Here is a 20,631-nt window from a genome sequence, read left to right on the forward strand (position 1 = left end):
ATACTTACTGGAGGTAATCTCGTGGTGCAATTAGGCGGCCACTGGCAGGCTCTAGGTACGGTAACAGGACTCGGCACCGACCCACAAGTCCAAAGGCGTAAAATTTTGCTGCGTTACATTTTGGGGGAACCAATGCTACTAGTTCGCCAGAGCCCATTCCATTAAATTACTTGTAAAACAAGTACATGGATGAATGGTTTTTAGCGTTGTGGTAACTCAGTATACAAAAACCAAAATAAAAAGTTTCTGAATTTTTGAGATTTGTATCATTTGGACTACTGTTCTCATCTTGAGTGTTATTCCACAATGTTTGGGCCTATATAACCTCCAACTTTCTTTAGGTGTACTTTGCTGAATTTGAAAAACTTTCTGCTGAACTCGGGAATCTGCACAGAAATTTTAATGGAACCATTTATTTAATTTATGGTGGTAGCATGTGTGTATTCCATCAACCATGACCAGGTAGAAGTCTTAAGTAATGTGCAATTGTATTCTTAGTAACACCAATACTAAAGACTGAAATTAACAGGAAGATCTTCGAGTTTGACAAGATAACCCTGGATAAAGTCAGGGGTTACATCAGTACTAATAACACTGGTTCCCTCTAAACGTAAATACCCCCTCCCCCAAATTAATCCGACAAGCGTTGTGCAATTAATACTCAACAGTAGTCCAAATAATACAAATAATATTGTTGGCATCCTTCGATAGACGATGGCAAATCGCGCCTGAAGGTTGTCATGAGTGGTGGCAACTATTGCTGTGACTGAGCAGACCGATGCGGGAACGGCAGATTCTGTTGCACTTCCCACAGGGATACCCTCTGTCATGCTCTGCCGATGCTGCTGCTGATGCTGTCCTTTTGCACTTGCCTCTCTTCTCCTCCTCTCAGTTCATCTCTTCTCTCCTCGCTCAGTCGGACACATTTCTGGACTTTAACCCTCCAGGAGTCCCAGTCGGCTGCATAGGATTCAAGGTCAACAGGGTTGATAATCCGATAAGCGATAAATAATATAAAAACAAGACAAAAGGCAATGAGTAAAGCAACAACGGAAGTAAATAAAGACTCCCGAGCAACACCGGGTAGATACAGCTAGTAAAGTATGTTTTAAGATGAACAGTCATCGTTGTCTCCTTTTTTCAAGTACGAACATGTCCAAGCTATTTGTCTGCAAAAAGAAACCGGAAACAGTGTCGCTCTGGTTCTGAGAAGCGAGGAGCATCCATAATCGCCATTAAAGGGTTACATAACGCATGTCTAGTGCAAATAAATCTACAAATATTCAAGGTGGAGCAGGGGATGAAAAAGAACAAAAGCAATTTATTTTTATGGTGATTTATGTTGTTGTTGTGGGCCCACATTTGATACAAGAATCAGCAAGACTAACCTAGGCTAACATGTACTTCCAAATATGGACATAATCTTTTTAGATTATATTTCTATATTGAATTGGATGCTGGCTGTGATGTGAAAGAGGGTGATGTGATGTTACTGAAGAGTTCCTATGAAAAGAACTAGTATAATTATGATAAGGGAGATTATAACTGACTATTTAAAACATGATACACGTAAATAACAACCGTACTTAACCTCAAAAACATTGCCAAATATTTTAATCTAATTTAAAGGGTTTTTTTTTAAAGATCAGACAAGTGCAAGATTTTTTTAATAAACATACTCGTTCATTGAAATAAAATTCTTTCGAATTCGAATCATAAAAGATTCTTCTTCAGGAAGCGTATGTGTGTGTCATGCTGGTGTTAATACTGTGTACGTCCTTAGATGGATTTCGAGGTTTGAGGCCTTAAAAGTGTTAATTTAATTTAAATTTAAGTATCAAACATTTTCTTTTTTATGTCACTGAGCAACTTTTAGCTTGCAAGCGATGAGTTTGAGGTTTAGAGCTCTAAATATTGATTTGTAGGTTTATTACTTATGAAATGAACAGTGATTACTTCCTTTAGAAAAGCTGTATTACGTAATATGGTGCGTAGACACTTGATTATTCGTCATTATGCTTTCTTAAGTGCCCCAAAAATGGTATGCTGCGATTTTGAGCTACCAAACTTCTTTGAAACTTGCAAAAAAAAAAAAAGAAATGTTATTATAACGCTGGTAATCTGGTAAAACCAGCGAATCATTATTGATTTTTCTGATATCATTTTATTTAAAGTGCGGTGTCTAAAATGGAGGAATTAGGCTTTCAGTTTTTGAACGCCTATCCACACTTTGCATTCTAGACACAAGAAAAAAATAAAACAAAATATAATTAAGACTAAAAAGATATCAGACCCAATTAAATATAATTAAGACTAAAAAGATATCAGACCCAAATAAATAAAGTAATATAACAAAAAAAACAATGAGATTACTTAATGAAAAATAATCACTAGGCCAATATAAAAAAAATAGCATAATTATCAAATTGAAATAACTAAAAACAGTTATGTAAAATAAAATTTCTTGTAAACACTTTAATAAGAGAAATTTCATAAAAAATATTCTTTCTTGAAAATGAGCTTCATTAATTTCGTCTGGTGTTTACAAACCAATCTATCTTATAATTTTATAAGTTTGATTAAGGCTTTGAACAGACCATGTGCGTATACAAATAGTGAAAATCAAAATGTTTCATCATTAAGGCTGTGACAACAGAATATTCTTTTCGTTGTTTTGACTCTCGAGTATATATCCGACATAGTTAGATACTGTTAATCAACCGAGAACCACATTACTTTCTATAAAATCATATAGGATATCACTGGATACACACTCGAGAGTCAAAACAATGAAAAGAATATAGTCTTGTCCTAGCCCTATTCATCATCTATCCAACGCGGCCACAGGCGAGATTGAATTCACTACACGAGTTTGTAGTGTAATTCAAATCTTGTCGGTAGCTGAATACTTGATGCTTCGCCAGGGCTATCAAGGGTATTTTTTTTATCATGACGCTATTACTAGACGGGGTGCCTACCATGGCTTAAGAGAGTTCCTCTACCCTCGAGAGAAGGATGGACTTCACCAGTTTCTCAACCTAGTATTTTACCTCGTCGTACATACAGCACCTCGCCTTCCCAAATGGTCACCCATCTGGTACTGGTCAGACTCAATGTTGCTTAACTTCGGTGATCTGGCAAGAACCGATGTGTCAACGTGATTGTGCCGTATATTTTTGCCGTATGTTTCACTAAATGTAAAGATATATTTAAATACAAAGGCTTACCTGATTACCATGTCTATTATAAGCACTTAAGTAATGAAAGACTAGTAGTTCTATCTATCTGTCTGTATTTTATATATATATATATATATATATATATATATATATATATATATATATATATATATATATATATACACACACACAGTAGAACCCTTGGATACAGCTAAGATACGGTTTTTTTTTCAGGTTACAATGTGGAATATGATGTTTTTCTGTCCCTGGTTACGGTATTTGCCGCGTCTTATGGTGCTATTCATATTATTTGATTATATACATGTGTATTTATATACTGTACTGTATTTTATTACTAATTTTTAATACCTTATCCCAGGGTTATATATATATATATATATATATATATATATATATATATATATATATATATATATATATATATATATATATATATATATTTTATTTTTTTTTTTTATTACATTTTCATCCCAAACAAGGCACATTGCCACTTTGGTGTAGGGGGCTACTATCAGGGGAAACAACTACTGGGGTACTATGTAGGGATTTGGGCAGCAAGATGTTGGTTCACGTTGCACTTGAACTTCTGCATGTCAGTACAGTTGGGGAAGCAGTGACCTGGAATGGAATTCCAAAGTCTAGCGGTTCTGGGGAAGAAACTACCGGAGTAGAAAGATCTTTTACATCTAGGGATCTCTACAGTGTGGGGGTGGGATTTTGCAGCTTGTCGGGTCTGTCGAGGGTGTTCACGTCATGGGGGCACACGTGCTTGCAGTTCATCAGAGCATTCACCATTAAAATACTTGTAGAACAGGCAGAGGGATGCAACGTTTCGTCGATGGGACAGAGGCTGAAGCTTAGATGCCAGTTTAGGGCCTATCAGATTTGCGACTCTCTTTTGAACCCTGTCAAGGAGCGAGAGACTAGTAGCCGATGCACCAGCCCAAATATGACAGCAATACTCCATACATGCGCGAATGGTTGCCTTATAGAGGTACAGGATACTTTCGGGTGTTAGTAGTTTTCTAGCATGGTAGAGAGAGCCCACCTTCCTTGCAGCGGCCCTGGCAATGCCCTCGATGTAATTGTTCCAACTCATTTTTCCTGTGAACGTTAGGCCAAGGAGCTTGAAAGACGTACTCTCAGATAAAGAGTCGTTACCCATTGCTATAGGTGGTAGAGAAGGTTTCTTGTAATTATTGAATGAAACCAGTTTAGTCTTGGCGGCATTGAACATGACCATCCATTTTTGTCCCCATTCCACTACTGATTGGAGATCATCCTCTAGTGTTTCTGCCATTACTTTAGATATATGTTCATTTGTTTTCCTGTCATGCCTGTTATAGAGTGTGGTGTCATCAGCATATATACCCATCTCAGAGGCAATTTTGTCGGGGAGGTCATTTATGAATATCAGGAACAGTAGAGGTCCAAGGATAGATCCCTGGGGCACTCCCGCATTTATATCATATTGTTTAGATGTACGACGGTCGAGGACAACTTGGATTTTTCTCTTATCTAAGAAGGATTTAATTATGTTAAGTATTCTACCAGTGATACCGTATGATCTAATCTTCCTGAGGAGACCCTCATGCCATACCCTGTCAAAAGCCTTAGATATATCTACAGCTACCGCTCTGCCCTCTCCCGCTTTTTCCAGTGAATGGTATATACGTTATATATGTGTGTGTGTGAGAGAGAGAGAGAGAGAGAGAGAGAGAGAGAGAGAGAGAGAGAGAGAGAGAGAGAGAGAGAGAGGAGATTTACTTTACTTCTAAAATCGTTCAAATAATTTTTATGGGGACTTACCCAATACCCATTCAGTTATACTGGACTTTTCTAAAATCATAACCCCCCCCCACACACACACACACCGTGAGGAAATATCGCGACCTAACACGAAACTTCAGACTGTCTAACTTCACAATCAGAAATACCTAAAACCTTGCTTTGTATTCAATTTCTTGTACAATATATTCTTTTTGCCTAAACCTGTCTTTCTTTATGACCCTGTTTAGGGGCACAATAATCATTCAACACAGAAATAGTAAGTTACACATTTTTTCACCCACTTATGTGCTTATCATTTTTTTTTTATTAACTGATTACAGCCAAATATATATATATAGAGAGAGAGAAAAACAAAATTAAAACTGTAAGTTGAACTTTACAATCAAAATTTATTGTTCGACTAAATACTTCAAAGAACAATTTACAAAGTCCTTATTCCGTGGAGTTTCAAAGAATACTACTAGATATGTTAACCGAAAATTCAAATTAATTTCCATACTTTTCAAAGAAGTTCATGACACATTTCGCTCCAAGTATATACGTGGGCAATACGTTCCAATTATCAATTCCAATCATCGCTTATCAAGGATGTAATTGAAAACAAAGATCTATACAAAGATCTATCACAACTTGTCTTAAGTACAATTTTCCAAACAATCCAATACGATTATTATTCTTTGCATTAATTATTATAATAATATCATGGAATATGCTTTTACACCGGACATCCATAAACGGTAAAGTTGATATGTTACTTTATTTTATAAAATAAAAAAATTAGTATTTGGTTCAAAGTCGATGCCTTTGCTAGTGTGTTAGTAATTTCTGTCAGAGTTTTATAGTTATAGATGGTCAAAATAACTAAAAGTTGTTTCTGAAAACTAGACAATTAAATCATATCAAGCTATTAATAGTAGTTGCAATGTCTGGAATTATAATACTTAACCACATATGCAATGAGACAGTAATTAAACACACAAAAAAAAAAACAACAACATAACTAAAGAAAAACAAACCCACTCCTGAATACAATCATAACGACCGAAAGCGCTCCGGACGACTGATTAAAGAACTCTCGAGTAATACTTCACAAATTACTACCAGAATGCTGAAAACTCGCTTGCAAAGTCGAAAGAGTAATTAAAAAAATTACGAAACGCTAAAATTGTATAGTCTTTAATCAGGCGTGTGTGTGTGTGCGCGCGTGCTTTAGGAGGACAGTATATCAATCATTATTTGCATATTGAACTTGTTTCAAAATTAAGTATTAGGTTAGAAGAAATTTTAAAATAAAAAATAAAAAACAAATTGAAATTTTAAAATAAAAAATAAAAAACAAATTGAACAAAAATTTAATATCCTCTTCACCTCATCTCTTAAAGTATAAGCTATATCATAATGAGTTGATTTCTATCAGATTGTTATCCGTACATAGCACATCATAGAGAAGAACAAAGTAACTTTCAGTATAAAATTACAATATAGTATTAATAAGGTCTTACGCATCTGCACATTTAAAATTCAAATGTTTTTTTCAAAGGAAGCATTTATTTCTGTGATATTCATAGAGTGTTTCATTTGAAAATAGTAATTATGTAAATTGTATGAATATCAATTTTGCTTTGTAAGTGGCAGCCTTTCAGTTAATATGAACTGAAGAAATTAACATAAAATACTTGGACTTTTGGCACATTTAACTTGAATCTACCAGCCAATGTTGATAGCTTTGTCAATAATTTTTTTGTTTTTAATCTCAATCAACAGTTGCATTTTAAAGATCTCTTTTCTAGACACATGTATCAGCCTGTTGTAGAAGTGCTATATAAATAAATAAATAAATATTTAAACAAACATAACAAAGATAACAGAGCATTTACAGGTGAGACTCAAATGAAACTCAGCAGTACATCATTTGGCTTTCAACTGATGATGCTCTTGAAAAGGAACGAAAACGTTCGTAATTTGAAGTTGAAGAGCTACAAAGACGAGAGTGGTACACTTAAAACGAGCGACCATTTGTTCTCAACAATTTATTTTTCCACATAGTCACCATCATTCTCAATGCACTTTTGTTAGAGATTCAATGATACATCTCAACTTCTGATGCACATCCATGACAGGGATTGTTTTCTTATAGTTTCACACTGTCATAACTGCAACAGAGATGAAACTTTCAGGTCATGAATGCATGAGTTCAGTCATCATAACAATGCAATTTGCAATTCTATCTAATACATTCGGACGAAATTTAAAAAAAAAAGAGGTATTACTTTTGGAACGTCTCTCATATACGTATATATGTTTGTACATAATTTATATTACTTGGGATAGCAGTCACATATAAATAACACAAAGTTCTCATTTAAATAGTGCAATAATAAAGCTATAAATATTTCTTAAAGATACCATTTTATAAGGAACAGGTACTCATATTGTTGCTTTCAAAATGTTAGGCATTTATTGGTTAAAACTTGTGTACAATTGTTTAGACACAATGTTGGTATACAAGTATATAATAGTTCATTCATTGTAATTTTGCACAACTGGGACATCTCATCAGCGCATATTAAAAACAATTTTCTAAAGTTTTCAAATCCTATGAACAAGACTCTTATTAACATTACAGATATTCACTTTCTTTTATCTACAAACTATATGTAATACGCCAAGCAAACATTATTAACATTTTATAATAAAGTACCCTTGACTTTTGCATCTCTTTAATGGGAGGCTAAAGCCAAGTGTATTTTATTATAAAATGAGAATCCTGTTCTTATAATCTGAAAACTTTGAAAATATGTTTTTTCTATGCGCTGATGCGATTGTCTAGTTGTGGGAAATTATAATTAATGAACTATTATATACATACACGTCAACATTAGACCGAAACAGCAGTATGCAAGTTCTTGCCAATAAAAGCGTAACATTGTGAAAATGGGCAACAACAACAATATGAGTGCCTATTCCTTGTAAAGTGGTATCTTTAAGATTATATATATATATATATATATATATATATATATATATATATATATATATATATATATATATATATATATATATAGTGCCATGCAAAAGTATTGGATACATTACATTTTTTTTCATAACTTTAATTAGACTTCAAGATTTTACCTAAAATTTGGTCAGTATATTCCTATTACTATTTAAAATTATATTTGGAGTAGTAATTACAAAATCAAAGTTTAGAAAGTTTATATTCAAGGAAAATATGAATTAACAAACGCAAAAGTATTGGATACACTTTTAAAACATTCTTTTTCTGAAATAAATTTAAATGACTTTTTCTTAGCGTATTGCGATAATGCAAACGAGTTATCACTGACCAATCAGAGAGCTTTATATTAAAATAATTTTATAAAATTCTTCCAGTTTGGGCTCATTCCTTCAAAGTCAACCAGTTCATTTATAAAAATGCCTAAAACTAAAGTGTTGTCAATAGACATTCGTCAAAAAATCATTGATAAGCACAAAGAAGGAAAAGGGTATCGAATAATATCAAGGGAACTTAATCTAGCACTTATTACAGTTGGAAACGTTATTAGAAAGTTAAAAAAAACCCTGGTGAAGCTGTTACAAATCTTCCAAGATGTGGTCGGCCAAGGAAATTAAATAAAAAAAAAAAATCAAGCTGGGTAAGCAGAAAGGTACAAAAAAAAACTTTTCTTACTCGTGGTGAAATTCAAACTGACCTCAGAGAAACTGAGATCAATGTGAACAAGGATACAACCAGTAGAGTTCTAATTTGTGCAGGTTTTGTATCAAGGTCTCCAAGAAAAATTCCATTATTGAAGCTTAAACATGTCAGATCACGTTTGAATTATGTTAAAACATATGGGGAACAACCCCAAGCATTTTGGAACAAGGTAATCTGGTCAAACAAAACGAAAATCGAAATCTTTGGAAGAAAAACAGCAACACATGTATGGCGTAAAACTGGCACCGCCTATAACAAAAAGAATACCATTCCTACGGTAAAGTTTGGCGGTGGTTCGATTATAGTATGGGGGTATTTTTCATCCAAAGGTACTGGTAAACTAGAAATAATCAATGCTAGAAAGAATGGACGTATGTACAGGGGGATTTTGGAGAAAAACCTCGAGAAATTTGCTGATTTGTTGGGACATAATAGCAATTTCGTGTTTCAGCAGGACAATGATCCCAAGCATACTGCCAAACTAACCAAAGAATGGCTTGGGAATAACAGAATTGACGTTCTTATTTGGTCCAGTCAGTCTCCAGACCTCACCGCAATTGAAAATTTGTGGAAAATATTGAAGATCAATGATCACAAGAGGAATCCACAAAATATTCAACAACTAGAACAGTTCTACAAAGAAGAATGGCACAAATACCTGCATATCTTTGCAAAAAAAAAACATGTGTGCAACTATAGAAAGCGATTGGAAGCTGTTGAATGCAATAAAGACTATGCAACCAAATATTAAATCAATGTATCCGTATCTGAATGTGTTAGTTGATTTATATTTTTCCTTTAATATAAACTTTCTAAACTTTAATTTTGTAATTACTACCCCAAATATTAGTTAGAATAGTAATAGGAATATACTGACCAAATTTTAGGTAAAATCTTGAACCCTAATTAAAGTTATGAAGAAAAATGTAATGTATCTAATACTTTTGCGTGGCACTGTATATATATATATATATTATATTATATATATATACATATATATTATATTATATATATATACATTATATATATACATATATGCATATATATTATATTATATATCATATATACATATATATTATATATATATATATATACACATATATGCATATATATTATATTATATATCATATATACATATATATATATATATATATATATATATATATATATATATATATACATATATACATATTGAAGTGTTTCTAGTTTAGTACAGCAAAATACAAAAAAAATTTGTCTTTTCAATCCAAACAACCGCCGAGTTTGATATCACTACTGGGCCCAGGCTTTATCTGTCTCTCTCCCTGATCTAACCTGTCAACTCCATTTATACATTCTTCCCGCGTGATTTCACATGATTTTCCATGACTTCCGCCAGTGCACACCTTTTAAACCTATGGGCGCCATCTTGATTTCTCTCTCTTTCGCCCAACCTTCACCCGACACACATGCGGTAAGACTTCTGTTCATTTGATCTGGGTTTCCCCCCTTTCCTGTTGCTAACTTTAAACAACATGCCTTCCTGATCTCTGGATCACATTTCATAATCCCTCATCCACTGTGGCGGTCGTCTTTCTCTACTTGGTCTCTGCAGTGTCTCGCCATTCTCCTGCTGCACGTCGCTTTCCATCGTTTCATTTTCCACTGGCCTAATGTCAAGAATGTGTTTCGATACTCCATCTACCGCAACGTTGTTGCTAGTATTATTCCCAGTTATGCGTCCTCTGCTCCACTGTGTGGTACATCATGCCCCTGGAGGTTTCACCCATACTTCGTCACCGAGTTTGATGGTCCCTATTGTCTCCGTCTCACTGTTTGCCAGCTTAACCCTAGGATGCCTCCAAGAGTATTTGAATATTGACAGGTGTGGAACTGTCCCTTGCTGTTGCCCGATTTAGGTGACATGTTGTACCAATAGACCACTTGCTCAGGCGAGGTGTTCCCTCTCTCTGCCACTGCCTTTATTGTCCGATGGTTTCTTTCTACAATCCCGTTGCCACTGGATCTATAGCCAGCTCTAAAGAATTGACGGATATTCCATTTTTTTAGCACATCCGCAACTCCTGCCGATCTAAAAGCAGTACGATTGTCGGTTAGAAGCTCTTCCACTGGACTGCGCTCCAGAAACACCATGTCAAGGGCTGCTGCTATTTCACTGCCTGTTTCACCTCGCAGCCTTTTCTATAGGGCGAAATACCCGGGGCCACAGTCGACCATCGTCATATAAACTCCACCCCTGTAATGGGTGATACTAACTGTGAGTCTTTCCCAGATCCCAGTTACGCCTAGTTCTCCAGCTTCATGCGCCCTTGAAGCAGGGTCAATTGACTGACACTTGTCACAAGTCCTGACCACTTGTTCCACTTGTTTCTTTGGGACACTCGGATCAACTTTTCTCACCAGGTACAATGTTCCCTCTACCCCCATATGGTGCAGATTGTGTAACTCTTGCACCCAAGATCTATCCAGATGAGTCACTTCAGCAATATGCTCTTTTATTGGCACAAGCCAGCTTTTTCTCACTCTTGTGAGATCATCCGCTTTATTCTTCTCGGAGGCAACCTTGATTACGTGCAGCTTCAAAGAAAACTCCTGCATCAGCTCAGCCAGCATCCCGAGCCTGCGCTTCACTAGCATCTCTGCTGCCCCTTTTGTTCTTATCCTTTTGTCATGTGAAATCATCGATTTCATCCAAGCAAACACAGTGGCAGAGTCTGTTTTCACACAGATATTGCGTAGTCCCCATTTTAATGCCAGATTAACTCCTTTGGTAACTGCATCCATTTCTGCTACATTAATGTGGTTAGCATCATCCTTCTTCCATAGCCAGGCCGCATCCTCTGCAACCACTCCAACCACTTCCAAGACAACCCCTGTTGCAATTCTGCTTGCGTCACACCACACGACTCCATCTAATGTTTGCGGCACGTTCCACGTTCCGCGAACTGGGTCTTGCTTTTCCACTTCTTTTAGGACTTCTTCAATCAAAGCAGTCGTTCTTCCTCCCACTCTATCATCCCATCCTCTACCTTTGGCATGCCTCTTGATGTAGCTGCATTCTGGCCTAAGCCAGCCGGCAATGGGTTAATGCCCAATCAGCTTTCCGCATATCGAAAAAAGTTCCCGCTTATTGAGCTCTTCTTTCATTTGTGGGATCTCGTTTCCCCTTCGAAATTTCAGGCCTCCCGATGCGTTTCGTTTCAACTTTAGTCCCAAAGCCGCTCCCCCATCCAATTCTTCTTGTGCCTTAGCGACCAACCCGAACTTCTTTAAGTGAACCATGACCTCCTCTACAATCACAAGAGTTTCATTCATGAGGATGTTGTCGATATATGAGCTCATAGCGCCATCTTCCTTCCCCATTTTTTCTAGAATCTTCCTTAGAATGGTCGACATGATCTTGGGTGCTGAGTTCAGCCCGAACCCCACCCTAGTAAGGCAGTAGGTTCTGCCTTTATATCTGACCAACTGGTACTTCCAGAGTTTCTTGGCAACGCAGCGTTGCAAATAGGCAGATTTTAGATCGACCATTCATTTGCCTCCATTCTCTGATGGTTTCATTGCGTGTCTGTTCAATTCTCGAAAATCTAGTACTGGTCTGACCTTTCCTTTTGTTGGTTGCAGAATGGCCATTAATGGCAAGATGCCCGATTCAACGTCATTCGTCCACGGCAACAGTATTCCCTCCTCGATCCATCTGTCCACTTCTCATTCAAAATCCTTTCTTGCTCCTCCTTTAAGCGAGTTATCGTAACATGCCACCCTGTTTGCTAACGTAGGTGGTTCATTCTTCCATGCCCACTCCACTGTCCACTGATTCCCATCGAATTCCGCTTTAAAATCCGGATCACTGATTGATATCCATTTCTTTTCTCGAACCTGTTTGATTCCTTCATTGACCTACTCTGTTACTGCGCATCCGGCTGGTCCGAACCTCATGCCATTCCTGCCGACTGTGACACCTCCGAGTCGGCATATTACATCCATTCTGACAATCGCTTGGACGCCAGGCACCAGGCGATCAGTGACAACCACATGGACTCTCATCCGGTGATCCTTGATTTCAATTGTGACAGTCCCTCTCCCTCGACATTTCACTTGTGACCCATCGAATGCCACTACTTCGCCCTTCCCTTTCCATCCTCTGACAAGGCTAGTATGCACCATGGTAGTGGTACAGCCAGTATCGATCAGGGTCACAGCTTCTTGTCCTTCCACCACAATTTCACGCTTGGGCATCTGCTGTGAGTGCGCTATTATTCCTAAGTCGGGGCAGCTGCTGGCGCTTTGGCTCCTCCTTGACAATTTCCCGGACTCTTGCAGTTAACTGCCATGTGACCACTCTGATTACACCTGTAGCACACAGTCCTCTCCAAGAACTTCCTTCAGTCTCTCCACAGGTGCGGGCCCCCACATTCAAAACATGCACCTCGTGGTCTTGGGTAGCTTTTGCTCTCATCCTTCCATGCTGTTGCCACCATTCCTATGGCCCCAGAGGGTTGGCTGCTTACTAATATTCTTGCAGTTGGAAGCAGATCACTCACTTTCAACGTCTCGATACCTGGCACCTGCTGCAGCCTCTTCGAAATCTCCTCCGAGAACCTGGTAATGAATGCCATCTTTGCTACATGATTCGCAACCTGTCTCCGAATTCCTGCCAGTTCCACCAATCATTTGATTTCATTTGCAAACACATCGACGGATTTTCCTGTCCACCTCTTCTCTTTTAATTTTTTGTATGCCTCAAATGGCCCTTCCGCAAACACCTGGATCAATCTGGCTATGATCGTCTCAGCTTCCCCTGTTCACAGGAGCTCAGCTCCAAATATAGGGCCAACGCGTCACCCTCCAGGAACAATGGTATCACTGTGGCAACATCCCCACTCTTTTGGAGCTTTGCCACTGGGTCGACTTTCTTTAACCAAGCCACTACATCGCCTTCACCATTGAACGGCTTTATCATGTTGTTCAAGCCGGTAGCCATTGCCGAAATAGCTTGAAATGTTTCTAGTTTAGTACAGCAAAATACAAAAAAATTCGTCTTTTCAATCCAAACAACCGCCGAGTTTGATATCACTACTGGCACCACACTTTGTCTGTCTCTCTCTCTGATCTAACCTGTCAACTCCATTTATACATTCTTCCCGCATAATTTCACATGATTTTCCGTGACTTCCGCCAGTGCACACATTTTTAACCTATGGGCGCCATCTTGATTTCTCTCTCTTTCGCCCAACCTTCGCCCGACACACACGCGGTAAGACTTCTGTTCATTTGATCTTGGTTTTCCCCCCTTTCCTGTTGCTAACTTTAAACAACACACATATATATATTATATTATATATATATTATATTATATTATTGTTATACCAGCCTTCCTTGAACAGAGGAATTTACACCGATTAGCACTATAAATAGCGCTAATAATTCCAACACCGGTGAGAGAGATGCGACTGCACTTTAACTGCTAGCCGAGTGCCCAGCAGATATACACGCTTTCCTATCTTTGTACATTACTGTTAATACACTTGTTCCTTAACCGAACCTCGACTTGATTGTTCTTATTTTCACTGTTGTTCCACGACACAACAATATATATATATATATTATATAATAAATATATATTATATTATGTACATATTATATATATATATATATATATACACACACACACATATATATATATATATATATATATATATACACACACACACACAAGAGAGAAACTGTGTTATTTCTTTAGATGTTATAGAAATAGATATGCTAACCGAAAATTCAAATTAATTTCCATACTTTTCAAAGAAGTTCAAGACACTATTCACATTTAACTCCAATATATATGTGGGCAATAGGACCCAATTATCAATTCCAATTATCGCTTATCAAGGATGTAACTGAAAACAAAGACCTATACAAAGATCTATCACAACTTGTCTTAAGTTCAATTTTCCAAACAATCCAATCCGATTATTATTTTTTGTGTTAATTATTATAATAATATCATGGAATATGCTTTTGCACCGGACATCCATAAACAGTAAAGTTAATATGTTACTTTATTTTATAAAATAAAAATGAGGTAAAAAAAAAAATTTTTTTTTAAATACTTGCTTCAATAATATCATGGAATCTGCTTTTAGACCGAACATCCATATATATATATATATATATATATATATATATATATATATATATATATATATATATATATATATATATATATACACACACTTCGGAATAGGGTTTTTTTTTTTAACAATCAGTTGTTATGGAAACGTGAGATTGTAAGGTTTACAAAATATTACTGGCAGTAATATTCTATAAGTTATCCCATCTAAACAAGAATTGCTCGATATGCAAGATAGAGCAAATAAATTAAATTGTAATTCAATGAATTTCAAAAAACTCTCATTGAAATGAATTTCATATCAAAGAATTTTTATTATTCTAAGCAAGACAATATATATATATATATATATATATATATATATATATATATATATATATATATATATATATATATATATATATATATACTTGTTTATTGTTATATAAACATGCTCACATCCCGCTGCTACAAATAGCCACTTGTTTCAATCAAACAACAGATATCATCAGGCAGCGACTTGACTATTTTTTTCTCTCTATTTTCTTTCTCTATTTATTTTCTTTCTCTATTTCTTTTTTTCTATTCTTAATCACTCTCTCTCCATTATAATCTTTTAACTTTATTTAAATTGCCCCTCCCTCTTTACATCTTATAATTAAAGTTCTGTGTTTTAAGTTTTTTAACTCCAACTTTTAAAGAGTTCCTACCTAAAATAAAAATCCATTATTCATTGAACTTTTGAATAGTCAAGTCGCTGCCTGATGATATCTGTTGTTTGATTGAAACAAGTGGCTATTTGTAGCAGTGGGATGTGCGCATGTTTATATAACAATAAACAAGTATTATCAGCTCTTTTTATTGAGCACTATCTAATAACCTCGTTGAATTCATTAGTCCATTACTTTTGAATAAAAAAACCCGAGTATATATATATATATATATATATATATATATATATATATATATATATATATATATATATATATATATATATATATCGTGTATTTAAATTTGAAAATTGCTAAAATATGTTTTAACATTTTTTGGAAATTTTGTCTGATGGTTAATTTTACTTAAGTGTATTAAAACTAGAGCACATGTTTAAGTAGACTGTATTCTTCTTTTTTTTCTTTCTTTTACTGTCTACGCTTACTGGTGTGTACTTGCATAAGAACCAGTTATTGAAGCTGTCAAAATCCTAACATAAAAATAATGAAGACAGATCTAGTATGCCACAAGTACACTAGTGAGAATGTTATGTTTAATTTGTATATCACTTCATGTATGCATTTCAAATCTTTATCATAGATTTAAATGCAATTCCTTAATATTCATTAGCAACAAATCATATGTTACTAATCTGACCCATTGCCATTAGTCCAAGAAATATGTGAAAAATTATAAAACATACGCTTGGATTTCCTAATATAAGGATTTGAGCAAAGAAATTCTTTCTAGCATCAACGATTCTGCCAGAAATTCAGAATCCATAAAATACGTGGGTGGATCTATGGACAATATTCTTCAAGTTGAGTAACTATAGTCTAAAAGCAGCATAATTTCTTTGGTCGATTCAATCATCTGTGTATTCAATGCAATTATTTAAACTCCGGCAGGAAATAGGTATAAATATTTACACAAATGAATTCCAGAAATGACCCTGGAGAAGGCCAATAAAGAAGTCGGTTGTTGATTGAGATAAAGGAGCATCATTGACTGAACAATAAAACATGGAAGTCAACAGCACTTAAAAATATACTAGCAACATTGTGGACATTAGAATTTTAGTTTGGTCCTGATAAGTATTATATTTATACTATACTGTTTTATCCCGTTAAAATATTTATACTATAATTTTTATCCCATTAAAAATATTTATACTATAATTTTTATCCCGTTAAACATATTTACACTATTCTTTTTATCCCGTTAAAAATAGACAATAGTTGTAGCCTGTAGACTTAGAACGTGTGCTTTATGTCAAACTGATGGTTGAATATGGTTAAATTTGTGCACATTTTGTAGACTATTAATTACTAAAAATTCTTATTAAGTCCTAACTTTACATTGAACGGATACCACAATACTTAGTTCCCTACACCTTATCATAACAAAGGTCCATACAAAATTACAATCAGATCGATACAATAGTTTCCGAGAAAAGTGGTATGAACAGATAAACAGACAGTCTAGGAGAAATGTTATATATATATATATATATATATATATATATATATATATATATATATATATATATATACTAGCATTTCAGCCCGTCGTTGCCCGGGTGTTTGAATGTGTATGTTGAGCAAAAAAAAAAGTGATAGTAGGAAGGCAAGCTCGAACCCGTGCCGCAAAGGAGGAAAAGAACGGGGTAAAACCTAACGTTCATGCTGTTACGACCACCGCCAAACCTGAAGTAACATTTTTTTAAAATTAAGGCTAGACAATCTAAAGGAGAGGATAACTTTCAAAAATATCGGCGAAAAAAGTGACTCCCCTGTAGAAAAGTGCCTAGTTGAAGGGGAAGATATTAATGTTTTTAGCAAATTTTTCGATATTTACCGTCTGAAAGATAGCACTTTAAAACGATACTGATTTTGGTAAAATCCGTCGCCTCTATTGAAAGTTTAAGGCAGACATGCAAACAGACATACATACATACATTTATATATTGGTAACTAAAAATTTTCGACCCAAACTGATGAAAAAGCTTGCCCTATCTCTAAATACCCTTTATGTAAAATTTCAAATATTTAGACCAGAAATTGTCTGGGTAATTTGGAAGAGACCGCAGAGGTCAATTTTTTTTTTAAACTTTGACCTCTATTATGACCCCTTAAAATTTATTGTTTTGGGCTCAAATCAATTAAATAAGTTAGATCCATGTCCAACGAACCTATATCTAGAATTTCAAATGCGTAGACCCAAAATTGTGGGAGGAGTTTTGTAGAGTTCTCAAAGGTCAAATCGTTGAACTTTGATCCGTTAATCGCCAAATTTCTGGCCAAAAACCAATCACATCGATTTTCCCAAATCTCAGTACCCTGTATATAAAATTTCGAGACTGTAGACTAAAAATTGACAGAGTTATTGCATAGGGAAATGTACACAGACACACACACAGACACGAACACTTTTATATATACATATATATATATATATATACATATATATATATATATATATATATATACTAGGAGGCTGCTCCACGTTGTCCAGTCGTAAGATACGCTTAAATATATTTTAATTCATGCAGATTACCAGATTACGTATTTATTCTTATAGCGACAATTCTCTATCAATTATTATATGAAACCTAATATACAGTAATGAGATCAAAACTATATATATATATATATATATATATATATATATATATATATATATATATAAAATGAAAATTACAATTGAATTTACCAAAATGATCCAAGATGGTAAAATTAAAGTAAATTATAAATATTAAAGAATTAATATTTATAAAATGATCTCAGCTAGATATAAAAGCTCGATAATACCAAATAGGAAATAGAGCTTATAATATGAGCAAACAGTTAATGAAATATGTTATTTTATTTTATTTTATTTTGTTTTCAAGTAAGATCTTTGACTTATTTGTTGTTTCATCAAATACTTCTGCATGCAAAATCCGATCCCGCATTTTGCTAATTCCTACCCTCTGATGAGAAGGAGAGTATTTCTTCGAAACTCCGCGGATTAAGGACTATCCATTTATCTAGTGTTTCCTTTTCAGATTAAATATGTTTTTAACTCATTTCAAAGTGTTTTTTAACATATTTCATTAACTGTTTGCTCATATATATATATATATATATATATATATATATATATATATATATATATATATATATATATGTATATATACTAGTAAAAGTACCGTCGTTGACCGAGTTCAAAAACAGCCTACAAAAAATGGACTGTGATTGATGAAAGTATGATAGGTTATGAAAAGGAGGGGGTTGTAAAGAGATAGGTTTTGATGCTCAACAATTTTACCCTAAGCAAAATATGATGAAAGTAAAGATAATTTTCGCGAAAATATATTTTTTATATCAACATTGTTTCCATTCGTAGCCAAGAGTGACCAACAATATGATGTTTCCTTACAAAGAGAAAATGTTAAAATATAATAATAATAATAATATATATATATATATATATATATATATATATATATATATATATATATATATATATATATATATATATATATACAAGAAATAAATGTTACCATAGTCAATAAGAGTTACTTTTATGGTAGAAAAGTCCCTTGGTTTGTATTTTTAAGTATTTTGTGAGAAAAAAAAATTTTATTAACTCACAAACCGGTTTATAGAAAAATCAAAATGGCAGCGACTTTGAAATGGAGAGCCCTGTTTTCAATTTGAAGGAGGGGCACCTGAGCATTCTGTGTTAACAATTTAAGAGAGTTTCGTCAATGTAAGAAATATTTATAAACATATTTTAATGTTTTCCGTTATTTTGTGAATATTCGATTATGGCATGTGTAGTTTATATAAAAATTCATTTAAGTAATTATCGCTTCAAATTTCGTTTTAATTTCGGTTCGCTGAAATTATTTCGAGTAAAGAGCATTAAAAACTATTTCAAATAAAAAAAAAACATGAACTGAACTTTTATTGATTATGGTAACATTTATTGTTTGTATATTTATTTTTTCGGGTTGTCGTTTGTTGGCTTTTCTGCTAAACACTCTTACTAAATAATATCGACGAAATATCGAAAAACAAAGAAACAAAAACAGTTTTGAAAAATAATGAAGCTTTACTTACTTTAGTAAAATAATCCGAAACAGCAAAATGGGTTATTAAAAAAAAATAAACACGTAATTATTTTAGTTTTTTAAAGCAAAGAATCGATATAAATATGAATAAGGAGAAAATGCCGCCCTTTTCAAGCAGAACAGCTTCCTTTCAGTTTTATAGTATTGAACAGTGTAGTATTGCACCGTCGGATTCAGGGTTGTACTATTGTAATGTAAAGAACACGCAGAAAGGTTTGTAATACACTGAATTCCTTCTAGTAAACTGACAAAAAAGCTTAAACGGATATATAAATAAAAATAAAAAGGTTATGTAAATGTTTTTAAAAAGACATGTAATCACGTGAGCAGGATCTTTTCCTTCTTTTGACACGATAACAAGTAACGTTCTTATTTTTTATTATTTATCTATTTTCGAAAGAGTGCCACGTGCAAGTGGAGAAGGAAAAAACGGTTATGCAATATTTGTGTCGAGAATTGTCTAAAGTTCAAAAAAATAAATAAAAACTATCGTGAATTAAGATTAAAGTAAAGGTATTATTGTGGACCCTCACCCCTTTTAAAAAACCTTGTTAACCTTTGTGACATATTTACATACTATGGAGGTCAGGCGCGAATTAACACCCAATAATTTTATTATACCATATTTCTTCAAACTGAAACATAATTATCAAAGTATACTTACGCAAATAGATATGAAAAGTCTTTGTTAAAGTTTGTGCCATATTTCCATGAAGTAAAGGCGCGAACGCAGACCCCACAATTTTATTATACCATTCTATTTAAGTTGAAACATACTTATCAAAGTATTCTTATGTACATCTATATCAAAAACACTTGTAAACGTTTTGGGTTTTTTTTTTCATTTTTTATTTCCATACTTTGTGGGCCAGGCACGAACGCAGACCCCACAATTTTTATGAACCACTGTTCTGCTAGATAAAACATTACCATTCCTGATCCTCGATACATCTTCTATCATTATATGTAATTATTTTTTCAAAATAGACAA

The 20,631-nt window shown here is 34.3% G+C and overlaps 1 protein-coding gene across 3 annotated transcripts in view; it reads right to left on the minus strand.

Annotated features, from left to right (window-relative positions):
• LOC145265262 (kelch-like protein 5) overlaps positions 1-20,631 on the minus strand; it is an 879,607-nt gene that overhangs the window by 817,132 nt on the left and 41,844 nt on the right. The gene's annotated exons all lie outside the window — the stretch shown is intronic.

Source organism: Euprymna scolopes, chromosome 1 (genome assembly GCF_053919585.1).
Source record: "Euprymna scolopes isolate OS-2025 chromosome 1, ASM5391958v1, whole genome shotgun sequence".
Taxonomy (NCBI): domain Eukaryota; kingdom Metazoa; phylum Mollusca; class Cephalopoda; order Sepiida; family Sepiolidae; genus Euprymna; species Euprymna scolopes.